The sequence below is a fragment of the Xenopus laevis genome, chromosome 5L, assembly GCF_017654675.1.
Source record: "Xenopus laevis strain J_2021 chromosome 5L, Xenopus_laevis_v10.1, whole genome shotgun sequence".
In the NCBI taxonomy this organism is placed as follows: Eukaryota; Metazoa; Chordata; class Amphibia; order Anura; family Pipidae; genus Xenopus; species Xenopus laevis.
The window spans coordinates 77,298,940-77,314,965 of record NC_054379.1 but is presented as its reverse complement, the minus strand read 5'-3'; positions in this window follow the sequence as shown (position 1 = coordinate 77,314,965).

The following is a 16,026-nucleotide window of genomic DNA, read 5'->3' as shown; positions in this document are numbered from 1 at the left end:
CTCTGACAAGAGATGTCTTCAAACATTTCATGCTGTGAACATTTAACAGCACAGCTGGATGAACTGGTTTTTCAAAAATGTACAGAGGTCACATACCAGCATGAAATCCTAATGATTATTTCATAAGTATCTCTGCTACTTATTAACTCTGTGATTTCATCTAAAATAACGGGTGTTCAGGCAGTTTCACAAAAAGACAATTATTAGGAAATGAGATGCTCTGTACCTTAATATTTCCTGTAGAATTGTACTTACCACAGGGAAATATATACAATAGGTTAATAGATCTTTATAGGTTATTTTTTTTAAAAAATTCTAACAAATAGTAATAATTGTGATCAATCAGTTACAATTGAGGCAGAAGTAATCTGTCATTTTTGGCTCAAGAAGGACTGTCCACCTCATCCTTCTTAGATGAATTGCCAGTGGGCTTGCTGGGAGCTGTGCTCCTTCCTCTGTAAAAGTTTGACACTTTGTAGAGCATAGATGATGTCATTGTTCAGCCTATGTTACATGTCAAAGAATCACACATGGTCACAAAACAACGATAAACATGTGTCATACCATTCCAAACATTACTTTCCAAATACTAAACAAATCTGAGGATTGGAGTGTCCCCTTCTGGATAGTGAGAGAAAAGGGGAAAGAAAAGAATAAATAAATAAAAAGAGTAGAGAGAAAAAGAAATGTGGATAAAAAGACAAAGATAATATATAAAAAAAAATTAAAGTAAAGAAGAAGACAAAATCTATTTTTAGATGTGATTTAAAAATCACATTTACTAGAGAGTTCCCTTCAGGGAGCATATTTGCAAGTAGTTAACCATCCATTCCAGTCTCCAACCACAAACTTAAAATTCTGTGAAATCAGTTTGATGCACCTCTGGCTTTACACAGAATATTAGTTTTACTGAAGGAATAGTTTTGGTGATTAAAGGAAGAAACCCCAAAACATCAAAGTGTTTTAAAGTAATGAAAATATCATGTAGTGTTGCCCTGCACTAGTAAAACTGCTGTGTTTGCTTCAGAAACACTACTATTGTTTATATAAATAAGCTGCTGTGTAGCAATGGGTGCAGCCATTCAAAGGAGAAAAGGCTCAAGTTACACAGCAGACAGCAGATAAGCTCTGTCTGTCTAATGGTGTTATCTGTTATCCATTATCTATTCTGTGCCATTTAGCCGTTTTTCAATTTCCGCCATTGCTACACAGCAGCTTGTTTATATGAACTATAGTAGTGTTTCTGAAGCAAACACATCCGTTTTACCAGTGCAGGGCAACACTACATGATATTTTCATTACTTTAAAACACTTTCAGTTTTTGGTGTTACTGTTCCTTTAAATAGTGGTTAACAGATAACACCATTATGTTCTACAGAGCTTATCTGCTATCTTCTGTGTAACCTGAATCTTTTCTCATTTGAATGGCTGCCCCCATTGCTACACAGCAGCTTATTTATATAACCTTAACAAACACAGAGTGGAATTAAAATTGAACTTTTATATCCTTTAATTTATACACACATACTAATCAGTGACTGGCCAGTCTGCTAATTCATAAAAACAATTAAAAATCAATACTTAAATAAATAGATTAGCAGACCCTTAAAATGCATATACACTTCTAACCATAATTCACTCACAATTCATATCATTCAATATAGAATTAAAAAAATTAAATCCAAATTATCCCCTAAAAATGACCTTCCCTTTATCTGTTGCCATCTTCTATGAGAAGTACTCTGCTCCTTTTTAAGATTTTTTCGAAGGCTGTAGATGTGATGTTTCCACATAATATTGGATGTTTTGGAACTGATAACTGAAAATACATTTTTAATATTTTGGATTTCTAACCAACAATTAATCTCATCAATGTAATCACAATCAATTTATTCACAGGGAACAACAGTGTGTGAAATCTGAATCTAGTTTGATTGTGTCGTCCATGCTTTCCAACAGAGGCAAAGGCAGGATGGTTAGGAAGGCCAATTCATATTTAAAGGGATTCTGTCATTATTTTTATGGTGTAGTTTCTATATCTAAATTACACTGTTTGCACTATACCATATACAATTGTATTCCTGAACCAAGTATATTTTTTTAGTTGCAATATTGGTGTGTAGGCAACCATCTCAGGTCATTTTTCCTGACCCTGTGCTTTCAGAAAGAGCCAGCACTAGATGATGCAATGGCTTTCCTATACTAGGGAGATGTTATCTTGTGTCAGGGAGCTGCTATCTGGTTACCTTCCCATTGTTCTGCTGATGGGCTGATGGGGGGTTGATATTACTACAATTAACGGTGCAGCAGTAAAGAGTGACTGGAGTTTCACATTACTGGGGGCACCTGGAAAAATGCATTTTGAAAAAAACATGTTTTCCCTGACTTTTCAAGGAGACAGATACATTTATAATAAGTAGACAGTAGCACATCATGTTGAGATAATTTGATTTTTTTGAGTCACATTTAGGCCAGTTGTCATTGGATTGGTTCTCAACAACTTTTTGGATGGTAAATTGAGCTAGTGGATGATCTTATACTTGCCTAGTTTTTCTTCTAAACCATCTTCCTTTCTCTCTTTCCTTAGTTCTCATCACTTGCTACATTTTACCCTTTCTCTCATCTTTACCTATTTTAACCTCTTTTACTTTGTGTACTCTTTACTTCTCTTGCTCTCACCTCTTTAGCTCTTCTCAATTCTATTATGCTCTTCAAATTTTTATTTTCTCCTTTATCTTCAAATCTTCTCTAACCAACCCCATTTTACTTCCCTTTACCATCATGATCTTTACTTCTTGATCTGTTGCCCTTTTCCTTCTATTTCATCACTTAGAAACACAATATGGCATAAGCAATGGGAAGAGAGCTTTGACTGGATGTGATACAGTCATATGAAAAAGCTTGCAAACCCCTCTTAATTCTTTGGAGTTTTATTTATCATTGGCTGAGCTTTCAAAGTAGCAACTTCCTTTTAATATATAACATGCCTTATGGAAACAGTAGTATTTCAGCAGTGACAAAGTTTATTGAATTAACAGAAAATATGCAATATGCATCATAACAAAATAAGAAAGGTGCATAGATTTGGGCACCCCAACTGAGATATTACATCAATACTTGGTTGAGACTCATTTTGCAAATGTAACAGCCTATAGCCTTTATATGTCTGGATTCTGGATGGCAGTATTTTTTACCATTCATCCATACAAAATCTCTCCAGTTCAGTTAAATTTGATGGCTGCCGAGCATAGACAGCCTGCTTCAAATCATCCCATAGATTTCCCATGATATTTAAGTCGGGGGACTGTGACGGCCATTCCAGAATATTGTACTTCTCCCTCTGCATAAATGCCTTTGTAGATTGCAAAATGTGTTTAGGGTCATTGTCTTGTTGGAATATCCAACCCCTGCGTAACTTCAACTTTGTGACTGATGCTTGAACATTATCCTGAAGAATTTGTTGATATTGGTTTGAATTCATCCAACCCTCGACTTTTTTTTTTTTTTTTTTTTTCCTTTTTAATCGTTTTTATTGTTTTCAACAGACATGTCAAATACCAACCCTCGACTTTAACGGGGTTGTTCACCTTTGTATTACAATCAAAAATATAACAGTTCATTTAAAAATAATAAGTTTTGCCAGATATTTAACTGAAAATGTGCAGTTTATGAGATATTCACCTCAAATGGATCCCTTTGCTGAGCCTTCCTTTCATCATGGGTCCCAATCCGCCGACCCCCCAAAAAGGCTTCAGTGACTCCTGCACTTCCTTATTTTGTCATATACACTCCTGGCAGAAGCAGGAAGTGTGTGTGTGTAGTTTTAGCTGCTTCTCCTGTTAATCTGCTTCTGATCCCTAATCTGCCTCAGTGTGGTTAATTTGCATACACACAGGTTTAGCTCTTTGTGTGTGTTGGAGGCAGGAGAAGATGTCATTTTGAGAGGGGGGAGAGGAGGGTGCAGGTGCAGGGAAGGAGGAGGGGTTCATGAAATGCATGTGTGTGAGGGATGGCACTGGGTGGAAAGAGGTCTGTCACTTGTGGGGACATGTGAGGAAGCAGAAGCCTGTTTTCTGTGTGTGTGGAAGGTGGCTGTGTTATAATGGGGTTTGTGAGGATAGAACTGACATTTCTGGACTTGGGGAGTGCTGGTGAAGAGCTCAGTAACTTTCAGGCAGGGCTGAGCTGACATGACTTTTCAGTGTTTGGGGGTAAGTTGCAAGTGGACAGGCTGCCATATTCTAGAGGGGAATAAGACTTAAGAGGGTGTGCCCATCTTGGTTATGGAGTATGTCTTTCAAATTAAACTTAAAATGGTAAATGTTCTGCACAACAAGTTAAATAAATGAGCAATACAACACCAACATCACCTTAGCAGAGTGTTCTTATTTTGCCTGCATTCTATACTCAAATGCACTTTACCTTTCCAAACACAACTCTGCCGGTGTCACATACATTACATTTCAGCAGTATTTGCTGAAGTAACTGGATTTATTTTACACACCAACTGAAAGTATTAATTAATCTATAATCACAGCCTCATGATATAAAAACTAGACAGCACTGGAATTTATTATTAACCTTCAACTCCTGTGTACCTGTGTCAATGAAGGGACATGTGTATATTTTTTGGATTAGAGAATTGGAAAGGACTTTGCAATGGTATTTGTAGCTCTTCACATACATTAAGGGATTTCTTAACACACTTAGGGCTTTCTCACAAGCACTTAAACCTGTGTTCAGTCACAGGGGAGCACATGAAAAAATGCACACTATTAATTTAAAGGGTCCATATTGACACATACGTATGTAAGCTTCGAATGCAGGTGGAACGCAACATGCTGTGTTTGGCTCTTATATGGGCCTGTGCAGTGGCATAACTACCGGGGAAGCAGGGGGTGCGTTTGGGCCAGGGCCTGCACCCCCTCAGGGCCCCCGGCAGCTCGCACGCCACTGTGTTCTTAGGTAATTGCGGCTGTAAACGCTGCAGTTTCCGGCCGTACAGAGGGGGCGGGGCCCAGCTGCACGTCCCGCGCCAGGGCCCGCCCCCCTCTAGTTACGTTTCTGGGCCTGTGTCAGTACTGGGGCCATTTAAAAGAGTTGTGTGTGTTTCTTCCACATTTAAACTGAACACAGGGGGGTGCAGGTTTAAGTGCTCGTGAAGAAGAGCCCTTAGCTTCTTTTAAAAATGCATATAGATGCCCATAATGCATTTTTACTGTTTGAAAATCACATAAAAATACCCATAAGTAAGAGCCTTAAGCGACCTTTTTGGGGAGTATAAGTTAAATCACCCCAATTATATCAAATTACCTTCCAGAGATTGTGGTATATGGGCAAATGTTTGTAGTCATTTTGTTGTACATCTCAATGATTTAATTATCTAAAGATCATCATCATGTTATTCTACTATAAGCTCCATCCTGCTCTGTATGGCAAGCAGGCAAGGAGAAAAGTCAATCAGACTGAAAAACCCCAATAAGCATGCACATCCACATGCATCTGATCCATTTGCCATTTTAATTACCCTCTGCACACACATGTACTTCATCCATTACATATACAGGTATGGGACCTATTATCCAGAATGTTCGGGGACCTGGTGTTTTCTGGATAACGGATGTTTCCGTAATTTGGATCTTTGTACCTAGAAAATCTACTAGAAAATCATGTAATTATTAAATAAACCCAATAGGCTGGTCTTGCTTTCAATAAGGGTTAATTATATATTGTTTGGATTAAGTACAAGTTACTGTTTAATTATAACAGAGAAAAAGGAAATCGCTTTTAAAAATTTGAATTATTTGGATAAAATGGAGTCTATGGGAGACGGCCTTTCTGTAATTTGGGGGTTTCTGGATAACAGATCTCCTACCTGTACTGGCCCTGTACACCTACAGCCCAAGGTTACTCTGTACCACACGACCATTTTCATCCTTCCTCTGAAGAGTTCCCTGTTCTAGTACAGTGAATTTGCAGTAGATACATTTCAGGAGCATTATGTACTGTGCGTGCAAAAAAAATGTCAGATCACTTCTATTTTTTGCATTTGCATCCTTCTATGCACTTATAAAAATTGCAGCAAATATCTGCACTCCAAAGCAAAGTGTAGAGACCTGCTTCTAACAAAGAATACCGTACTACCTGCGTTTGCAGTTCTCAATGGAGCCCTGTACTTTAACCCTTTGTCTACCAAGCGCATACACGGTATATGCAGACAGGCAAGCACCCTATCTGCCAAGAATGTACTAGGAGCGTTCTCTAGCAGATTTGCACTTCTCTCTGCACTGTTGGCTTCTGCTGCCTCTGCATAGAGGTAGAAGCAATGACAGCCCCCTGGGCAACGAGGCTGGGGGGCTGTCATATTGGTCCTGCAATGTGATTGTCACAGGACAGACGTCCAAGCAGCAGATGCGACTGGATTGCACATCTGCTGCTATGCTAGCTACCTCCACACCCCAGCTCCTCACACTCACTTCCTGCTCAGAAGCGTAACTAGAGGGGGGCGGGCCCTGGCGCAGGACGCACAGCCGGGCCCCCGCTCCCCTCCGTACACCTGGAAACTGGCCGGGAATATGCGCTGCACAGAGGCGCGCGGACTGCGCGGATTGCCGGGGGTGCGGGCCCTGGCCTGCTCGCACCCCCTGCTCCCCCGGTAATTCAGCCACTGTTCCTGCTGCACAGCACTCTGCACATGCACACCATCAGGACACGGCAAGTGATGCGAGTGTACCTCTTGCTCCAGAAACGCTAAGTGGCATTTGTGCACACACACTTATGTACATTTACAAACAGACATTTTAGTAAAGATTGCTTTTTTAATTTTACACATTTACAATTTTATACACACACTGTCAGTGGTGTAACTAGATGCTACTGGGCCCCAAAGCAAGTTAATTTTAGGGCCCCCGACATATCCAGAGGTTGTCCTGTTTCACCAATAATTATAGAAATTGTATATGAATTAGAGCCTCATGGGGCCCCCTATACCTCCTGGGCTGCCTGCAGCCTCAGGGTCTACTTCCGCTATAGTTACGCCACTGTCACAACTTTTAGAAGTGTATACACAAACACAGGTTTTTTTTGTTTTTCCCCTAAAAATGTATTTTGGCAATGTCACTATAGGATCATTATTTCAACCACTAATTATGCAATCTTATCCTTGTATTATTGTTCCTTATGTGTTTTCATAGCACTGCAGTTTGGTACTTTGGTATAGAAATTTGTCTTTTCCCTTGTTGGATTAGGTGAAAAGGGGGCCCTGTGTAATAAGGCTACACATTTATTGTTATTGCCACTTTTTATTACTCATTTTCTAGTAAAAAACCTCTCATATTTCCATTCTATTCTCTTATTCAAATCAATGCATGGTTGCTATGGTAATTTAGATCCTAGCAAAGTTTGCAAAAATACTGGCCTTCCTATGTTTATATTTCTGCCCTTTTTATAACATTGGCAACATGCATCATTTTACTGGCTGGCTGGTAAAATACCAGCAATGTAAAACCCCTATCTGCATGGCTGTGTGGTTGTTTGTCACAAGGCTTATGTTTGAGGACAGAGACTCTCAAATGGGGCCAAACACATTGAAAGATATGATTAATATATATGTTTAATTGCATAGTAAAAATGTGTTTGATTTGGGATATGCTGGTCTTTTTACATATGTTACTCCCATATGTAAAAAGGGCACTATGTTTGCCCAGGAGCAGTATCCCGTAACAACCAATTAGATGTTTGCTTTTAAATAGGTGACCAGTAAATTCTAACTGCTCATTGGTTGCTATGGGTTACTGCTCCTGGGCAAAAAAAGTCCCTTTTATTACATAACCCCCGTAGACTTTTAAGTAATGCACATAAGATATAAGCCAATGCAAGGGAGAGATGAACAAACTGCTTACATGTGCACACGCAACAAAGGAATTACAAGGGGGAGGGCAGTATCAATGTCTAATATGAAACAAGTAATGGTGTAATCATATAGGAAGTGCAGGATTAAAACAGGCCACTCCCATCCTTCAGTAAACTGACCAGAGAGACAGGAGAAGGACAGATTTAAATGGGATATAAACTAGCCTTTACAATGACCCTTTTGTGATTGTGAATGGATTTTCATATGCATTGAGAGCATTGTTAGTGGTTTTATAAGATTTAGACATTGAAAGTAAACAACCTCTTTAACAAGGGCCCTAGTCGCTGAACTAGCCACACAGCCCCACAGCATGATGGAACCTCAGTAGGTAGCAGGTGTTTTTCTTGGAATGCGGTGTTCTTCTTCTGCCAAAGCGCTTTTTGTTATGACCAAATAACTAAATTTTCATCTTATCAGTCCAAACCACTTCGTTCCAAAATGACTGTGGCTTGTCTAAATGAGCTTTTGCATACAACAAGCGACTCTGTTTGTGGCATGAGTGCAGAAAGGGCTTCTTTCTCATCACCCTGCAATACAGATGTTCTTTGTGTATTGTAGAACGATTTACAAATACACCATCTGCAGCAAGATGTTATTGCAGGCCTTAGGAGGTGATCTTTGGGTTGTCTGTAACCATTCTCACAATGTAAGATAATTAGGTGAAGGAATAATTAGAAGGATAAGCAATATTAAATAAGAATAACAAATGAACCCTCAATGTCCATATGTTTATATTGTGCTGGGGTCAGCGACCCCAAATTCCACCGCTTTTTCAGTTGCAAGGTGGAACTAGGCAAAAAATAGAAATAGTGATAGTTAAAACTTAATTTTTTTGCTCTATAATATAATAAATGTTAATTTAAATATACATTTTCTCTGTAATGTTTAATTGGTCATATATGGGTTGAGTAACTCATTCAATAAATCAGCCAAATGGCCAGATCTTTTTGTCTACTCTATTTTGCTACTCAGTTTGGTCTAATTATCATCTTCATGCCAAAACTCTCTCAGCCTCACTTTCTTCTCCTAACTTGATATTTTAATTTATGTACCTTATGTCACCTTCAAAATAGAAAAGACAATTTGAGTTTGTAAAAAAATAAAGCTTTATTTAGAATATGTAGAACAATATACATTGCATATATAGTTCATTACATCTGTTTTCTACATTCACTACTTTCTGGAAGCAACATCAGCCTAGTTGTCATCTATGGAATCCCGACAATGTAGCTTCATAGATGCCATTTAGATCCTCAGCCCTAATGCAGAATTGACTCTGATTCTCACACCTTTATCACTTTCATGTGATTTCATTGTTGCAGTTCCTGTAAGAAAGTATAATTAGTACTGATTCCCCAATTATAATGCCCAATCCAGTATAATCATTACTCTGAGATATTTACCTTCTTATACGTGGCTTATGTTGCTTTTCTCACTGAAAATAAAAAATAAAAGTGTGCAAAAGTGAGTACTCAACAAAGAAAAACATGAATAAATAAAAAATAGATTAAAGTAATACCTATGTTTTAGGAGTGCAAGAGCATATACTAAGTACAGCAAAGCACAAATGATCAGGAGAAATCCACATCCTGCAACTGTTGAAATTATTATAAGATTTCTATCGTTATTGTCATCCAGATCTTCAAACATATCTTTCATCAGTTCTGAAAAGAAATAAGATTGTATGGGAACAATGTGTTATATGAGTACAAGAAGGAATCTAATGAACGTTTGTTAATGTCAAATTTTCAGTAATTAATCATGCATATAAATTGTACAAATAAATGTCTTTTTACACTTACTCCCTCCTCCCTTATGGAAGGTACAGCAATCGTATTAAATTGTGAATAAATGTGTCATTACATGAGAATAGGTTTACCTAAATTTGAGATAGCTGGCACTGGAGGTGGCTCAGTAGTAGTGGCTTCTGTTGGAAGAAAGAATAATATTAATTCTGAGAATGTAATACCAGCTTTTAAATAAACATAAAAAAACAAACTGCTCAAGGCTACCAGGCAAATTCGGAAGCTATCCGGAAACATTCACATGGAACAGTGCACCAGCCGCAGGTTAATAAATAGTGGTCATGTAATTGCCATGTGTGCTAATGCCAGTGCTAATTACAGGCCCTGACAGCCATCCTGGAGTGCCCTCACATTACTCTTATAAACTCTACATAAATGGGTTGATTTCTGCTATGCTGTTGTTAAAAACCTCTCTACTAAAATGCAGAGATATGCAATTTTATGGCTTTGCGTAAAAACCTAAGTATATCAGCTTTTATAGGATCAGAAAATTTATCAAGTATCCCCCCCCCCACTTTGCATTTCTAAGGGTAAACTTTACTTAGAATGTAAGGGCTGTTCATGGACAGATAGATTCCATTTCCTAATAATGTATTCATTAATATAAACACAAATTAGTTTAATACGCACCTTCCATGCTTCTGATGTTTTCAGTAACATCAGCCTCCTCTTCACCATCTTTTGTTGTTGCTGAAATAAAAAAAAACGTATTACTTCATATCTTTGTGCTTGAAATAGAAGTTCTTTGTCTTTTGCAGAGTATATACTCATTAATATGAATAAATAAAGGGCTGTTTTGTGCAAGGGCAAAACTGCAAGAAGTATCCTAAACACAAGATTAATATACTTTTTATAGTGCTTTTATTAGTGACACTGGTCTCATCTTTTTGACTTTCTGTTGATGAATTAAAAGAAAAAAAACATTTATAACTGCATGCTGTCTCGAATTATACAGATTTTCAAAAAATTATTTCCTTTTTTTCTATATAAATAAAACAGATCCTATACCTGTTTATATATTTATATTTAACATAATTAATATATATATATATATATATATATATATATATATATATATATATATATATATATATATATATATATATATATATATATATATATATATATATATATATATATATATACACACACATATATATATCTACACACACACACACATATACATACAGGTTTGGGACTTGTTATCCAGAATGCTCGGGACCTGGGGTTTTCCGGATAATGGATCTTTCCGTAATTTGAGTCTTAATGCCATAAGTCTACTAGAAATGCATTTAAACATTATATAAACCCAAATAGGCTGGTTTTGCTTCCAATAAGGATTAATTATATCTTAGTTGGGATCAAGTACAAGCTACTGTTTTTTTATTACAGAGAAAAAGGAAATATATATATTTATTAACAAAAGTGACCATTATATTTAGCAGAGCTGTATGGGCAAACTATTATTGTTTTGTGGGAATATGTAATACTCACTTTCCACACTTCTGCCAATTATGGTAGTATCATCTATATAGTCATCATCTTGTTCATCTTGTGTGGTTGCTGAATTAAAAAAAAAACCAACATTTTATTATTCAGTCCTTATTATACAGTCCTATTTCATGGAATGTTAGGGAGACATTTTTCACTGTGTGTATTTTTAATAAGACAAACATAATGCTAAAGCACTATATAAAGCAGACAACTGTTCTGTGAAAAAAGTAAATGTATAAATTCAACAGGTAATATATTATTAAATAACAGGGATATGAAATGGTTAGTGTAGTCTCATATTTACTATACTGGCATCCCATTATGGCTATGTGTGAAATGGCAAATATTTTCTATTCTATTCTCCCCGTATAGACCTAGTGTATCTTGATGAACCTAAAAGGCAAAATAATCATAGAGAGGGAACATTTGAAATAGAAGTACTTTGTCTTTTGCAGACTATATACTCATTAATATGAATAAATAAAGGGCTGTTTTGTGCAAGGGCAAAGCTGCAAGAAGTATCCTAAACACAAGATTAATATACTTTTTATAGTGCTTTTATTAGTGACACTGGCCTCATCTTTTTGACTAATCTGTTTTTTTTTTGACTTTCTGTTGATGAATTAAAAGAAAAAAAACATTTTTAACTGCATGCTGTCTGTTTTAATAGATTTGTTTGCAAAATATACATTGACAGCAGTATGAAAACCTCTGAAATGTGGAAGAAGTGCAGGTATGAGATCCCTTATCCATGAACCCATTATGCAGAAAGCTCTGAATTACCGGCAGGCCATCTTCCATATACTCCATTTTTATTTGAATTACACAGATTTTAAAAAATGATTTCCTTTTTTTCTATATTAATAAAACAGTACAGGTATGGGATCCGTTATCTGGAAACCCATGGTCCAGAAAGTTCTGAATTAAGGGAAGACAATCTCCCATAGGCTCCATTTTAATAAAATATTTCCAATTTTTTAAAATAATAAGACAATACTTTGTTCTTGATCCCAGTTAAGATATGGCCAATCTTTATTGGAGGCAAAACAATTTTATTATAATGTATGGAGATCCAAATTACAAAAAGACCCTTATCCGGAAAACCCCAGGTCCTGAGCATCCTGGATAACTGGTACCACACCTGTACCTTGTACTATATCCTAACTAAGTTACATACATTTATACTGATGGCAAAAAAACATCCTATTGGAGCAACTGTTAAAATATGCTCCATATTTAAGCAGTGGATAATGGTGCAATAAATAAATAAAGTATAATGTTACCAAAAAACTACTATTGTGCTCACGAGTTAAATAGATTTATAATAGCTATAAATACACACATAAAAAATGCTCTAATAGTCCAAAGCCTAAAAATACAGACTAAACACATACAAATGATTGATTCCTTGCTAGATATAGAATATAATAATGCATATATAGTATTATATTCTAGATATACAGGTATTAGGCCTGCTATCCAGAATACTCAGGTCATCGGGTTTTCTGGATAAGGGATCTTTCTGCAATTTTTATTTTCATACCTTATGTTTACTAGAAAACTATTTAAAAATCAAATAAAGCCAATAGGCTGGATTTGCTTCTAATAAGGATTAATTATATTATAGATTGGATCAAGTACAAGGTACTGTTTTATTATTACAGAGAAAACAGTAATAATTTTTAACGATTTGGATTATTTGATTAGAATATAGTCTATGGGAAATGGCCTTTTGTAATTCAGAGCTTTCTGGATAATGGGTTTCTGCATAATAGATCCCATACCTGTATTACAGAACAGTATGTAGCCTTCAGTCAGAGCTGGAACTAGGGGTAGGCATCAGGGGCACATGACTATGGTACAACAGTGAGGGGGTGCTAGGACACTAAGCAAATACCTCTGCTGCCTTCTCTAACTCTGCCTTGAGCATCCAAAAGTAGCAATGGAACAGTAAGCAGGAGAGCTACAGAGGTGGGAAATGTCAAGCAAAGGGAGAGATAATGGGGGCAGTGGATGATGGCAGGGGGCTTGCCTTGGGTTCCCTAACTTTCAACTTGGATCTGTCTAAAGTTATTAACAGTTACAATTTAAATCTTACCTGGCAGTGCTGTAACTGTGACAGAAGTACTCAGGGGAATTGCAGTATTATCCTCATCTTCATCATAAGAAATCACATTCCCTTCTGCAATAAGGAGGAAAAAAAGAGATTTTAGGACTATTGAGCTTTAAAACTGTGCTGTTTCTTGGGGGTTAGTGGAGACTTTTACCAGTCAAAAGCAAAGATCAAACATAGCAGTTCTAATTTAAAAAAATAAAAACCTTGTCTGCTCCTACATCAAACAATGATAAGATTATGGCCATTATAAGAAAAAAAACTCAATGTTATATAATATTGATCGAATATACAAGGGTAAATACATTTTAATTTTAACATTATTGCTTTGTGGGAATCTGTAATACTTACTTTCTTCACTGGTGTTGATTTCATTAGTATCATATACATCATCATCATCATCTTCATCTTGTGTGGTTGCTGAATTAAAAAACAAACAAACCAATAAGTACAGGTGTAAACCTCAACTCAAAACAATTACTTTATTATTACATTGTGGGAATATGGAATGTTAAATACATTTTAATATTTATTTAAGTTATTTAAGTGACTTTGATGATAATTAAGCAATATGTATGGGCAACATGTTATTGCTTTGTCAGAATCTGTATACTCACTTTTCACACTTCTGCTGCTTTCAGTAACATCCACTTGATACTCTTGACCATGTTGAGTGGTTGCTGAATTAAAAAAACATGATTTTATTACTCAGTCCTATCTCATGGAATGTTTGGTCTAGGTTAAATATAATAAATAAATAAATAAATATATATATATATATATATATATATATATATATACACACACACACACACATATATATGTATGTACAGGTATGGCATCTCTCTGTACAGGTATGGCAGCTCTAAATTATGGAAAGACAGTCTACCATGGACTCTATTTTATCTGAATAATCAAAATTAAGATAACAAATTAAAATGTAATTAATCCTTATTGGAAACAAAACAAGCCCATTGGGTTTATTTCATGTTTAAATTCATTATTAGAAATCTAAAAGCATAATGATCCAAATTACAGAAAGAACATTTCCCCTCCAGAAAAACCCAGGTCCTGAGTATTGTGGATAATAGATCCTATGCATATATATATATATATATATATATATATATATATATATATATATATATATATATATATATATATATATATATATATATATATACACTCAAATATGCTGACACACACCAGGATTTTTCTTCAAGTGATTTATTTTATTTCATCGACGTTTCGATCCCCAGGGGGATCTTTATCAAGATATATATATATAATTAACATGAGCTGTATGGGTAAGATGTTATAGTTTTATGGGAACATGTAATACTCACTTTCCAGACTTCTGCCAATTTCAGTAGTGTCATCTATATAGTCATCATCTTGTGTGGTTGCTGAATTAAAAAAAAAATATTTTATTATTCAGTCCTATTTCATGGAATATTTGGTTGACTAATATTTTTATATATACTGTATATATATATATATATATATATATATATATATATATATATATATATATATATATATCTCAAGGAAATTTTTAAAATATTGGCGTGCTTGACTTATATAGTTATAGGTTTTATAGGTTTACAGTGCTATGAACAGCAATTTATTTTTGTAGGGGAGCCCAGTCTGGTCTAGTTTCACCACTGGTAAAATATTTAGATTTAGAAACTACTCAGAACAATATTGTATTGAGGTAATATGGAAGGGTCAATATAAATATATATACATTAACATAAGTGACCATTATATTTAGCAGAGCTGTATGGGCAAAATATTATTGTTTTGTGGGAATATGTAATACTCACTTTCCAGACTTCTGCCAATTTCAGTAGTATCATCTATATTGTCATCATCTTGTGTGGTTGCTGAATTAAAAAAAATTATATTTTATTATGCAGTCCTATTTCATGGAATGCTAGGGAGACATTTTTCTCTGTGTGTATTTTTAATTCAATAAACATAAAGCTAAAGCACTACGAAAAGCAGACACCTGCTCTGTGAAATAAGTAAATGTATAAATTCAACAGGTAATATATTATTAAATAACAGGGATATGAAACAATTAGTGTAGTCTCATATTTATTTAAAGTGGCATTGTCACTTTAAACTATATTGGCATCATGTTATGGCTTTGTGTGAAATGTCAAATATTTTCTATTCTATTCTCCCTGTATAGACCAAGTGTATCTTGAACCTAAGAGGCAAAATAATCATAGAGAGGGAACATGTGAAATAGAAGTACTTTGTTTTTTGCAGACTATATACTCATTAAGATGAATAAATAAAGGGCTGTTATGAGCAAGGGCAAAGCTACAAGATTAATATTCTTTTTATAGAGCTTTTTAGTCACACTGTCCTCATCTTTTTGTAATATATTGAGATCCAGATTACAAAAAGATCCTTATCTGAAAAAACCCAGGTCCTGAGCATCCTGGATAACTGGTACCACAACTGTACCTTGTACTATATCCTAACTAAGTTACATACATTTATACTGATGGCAAAAAACCTCCTATTGGAGCAACTGTTTAAATATGCTCCATATTTAAGCAGTGGATAATGGTGCAATAAAATAATTGAAGTATAATGTTATCATAAAACTACTAGTGTGCTCACGAGTTAAAAAAGATTTATAATATCTATAAATACACACATAAATAATGCTCTAATAGTCCAAAGCC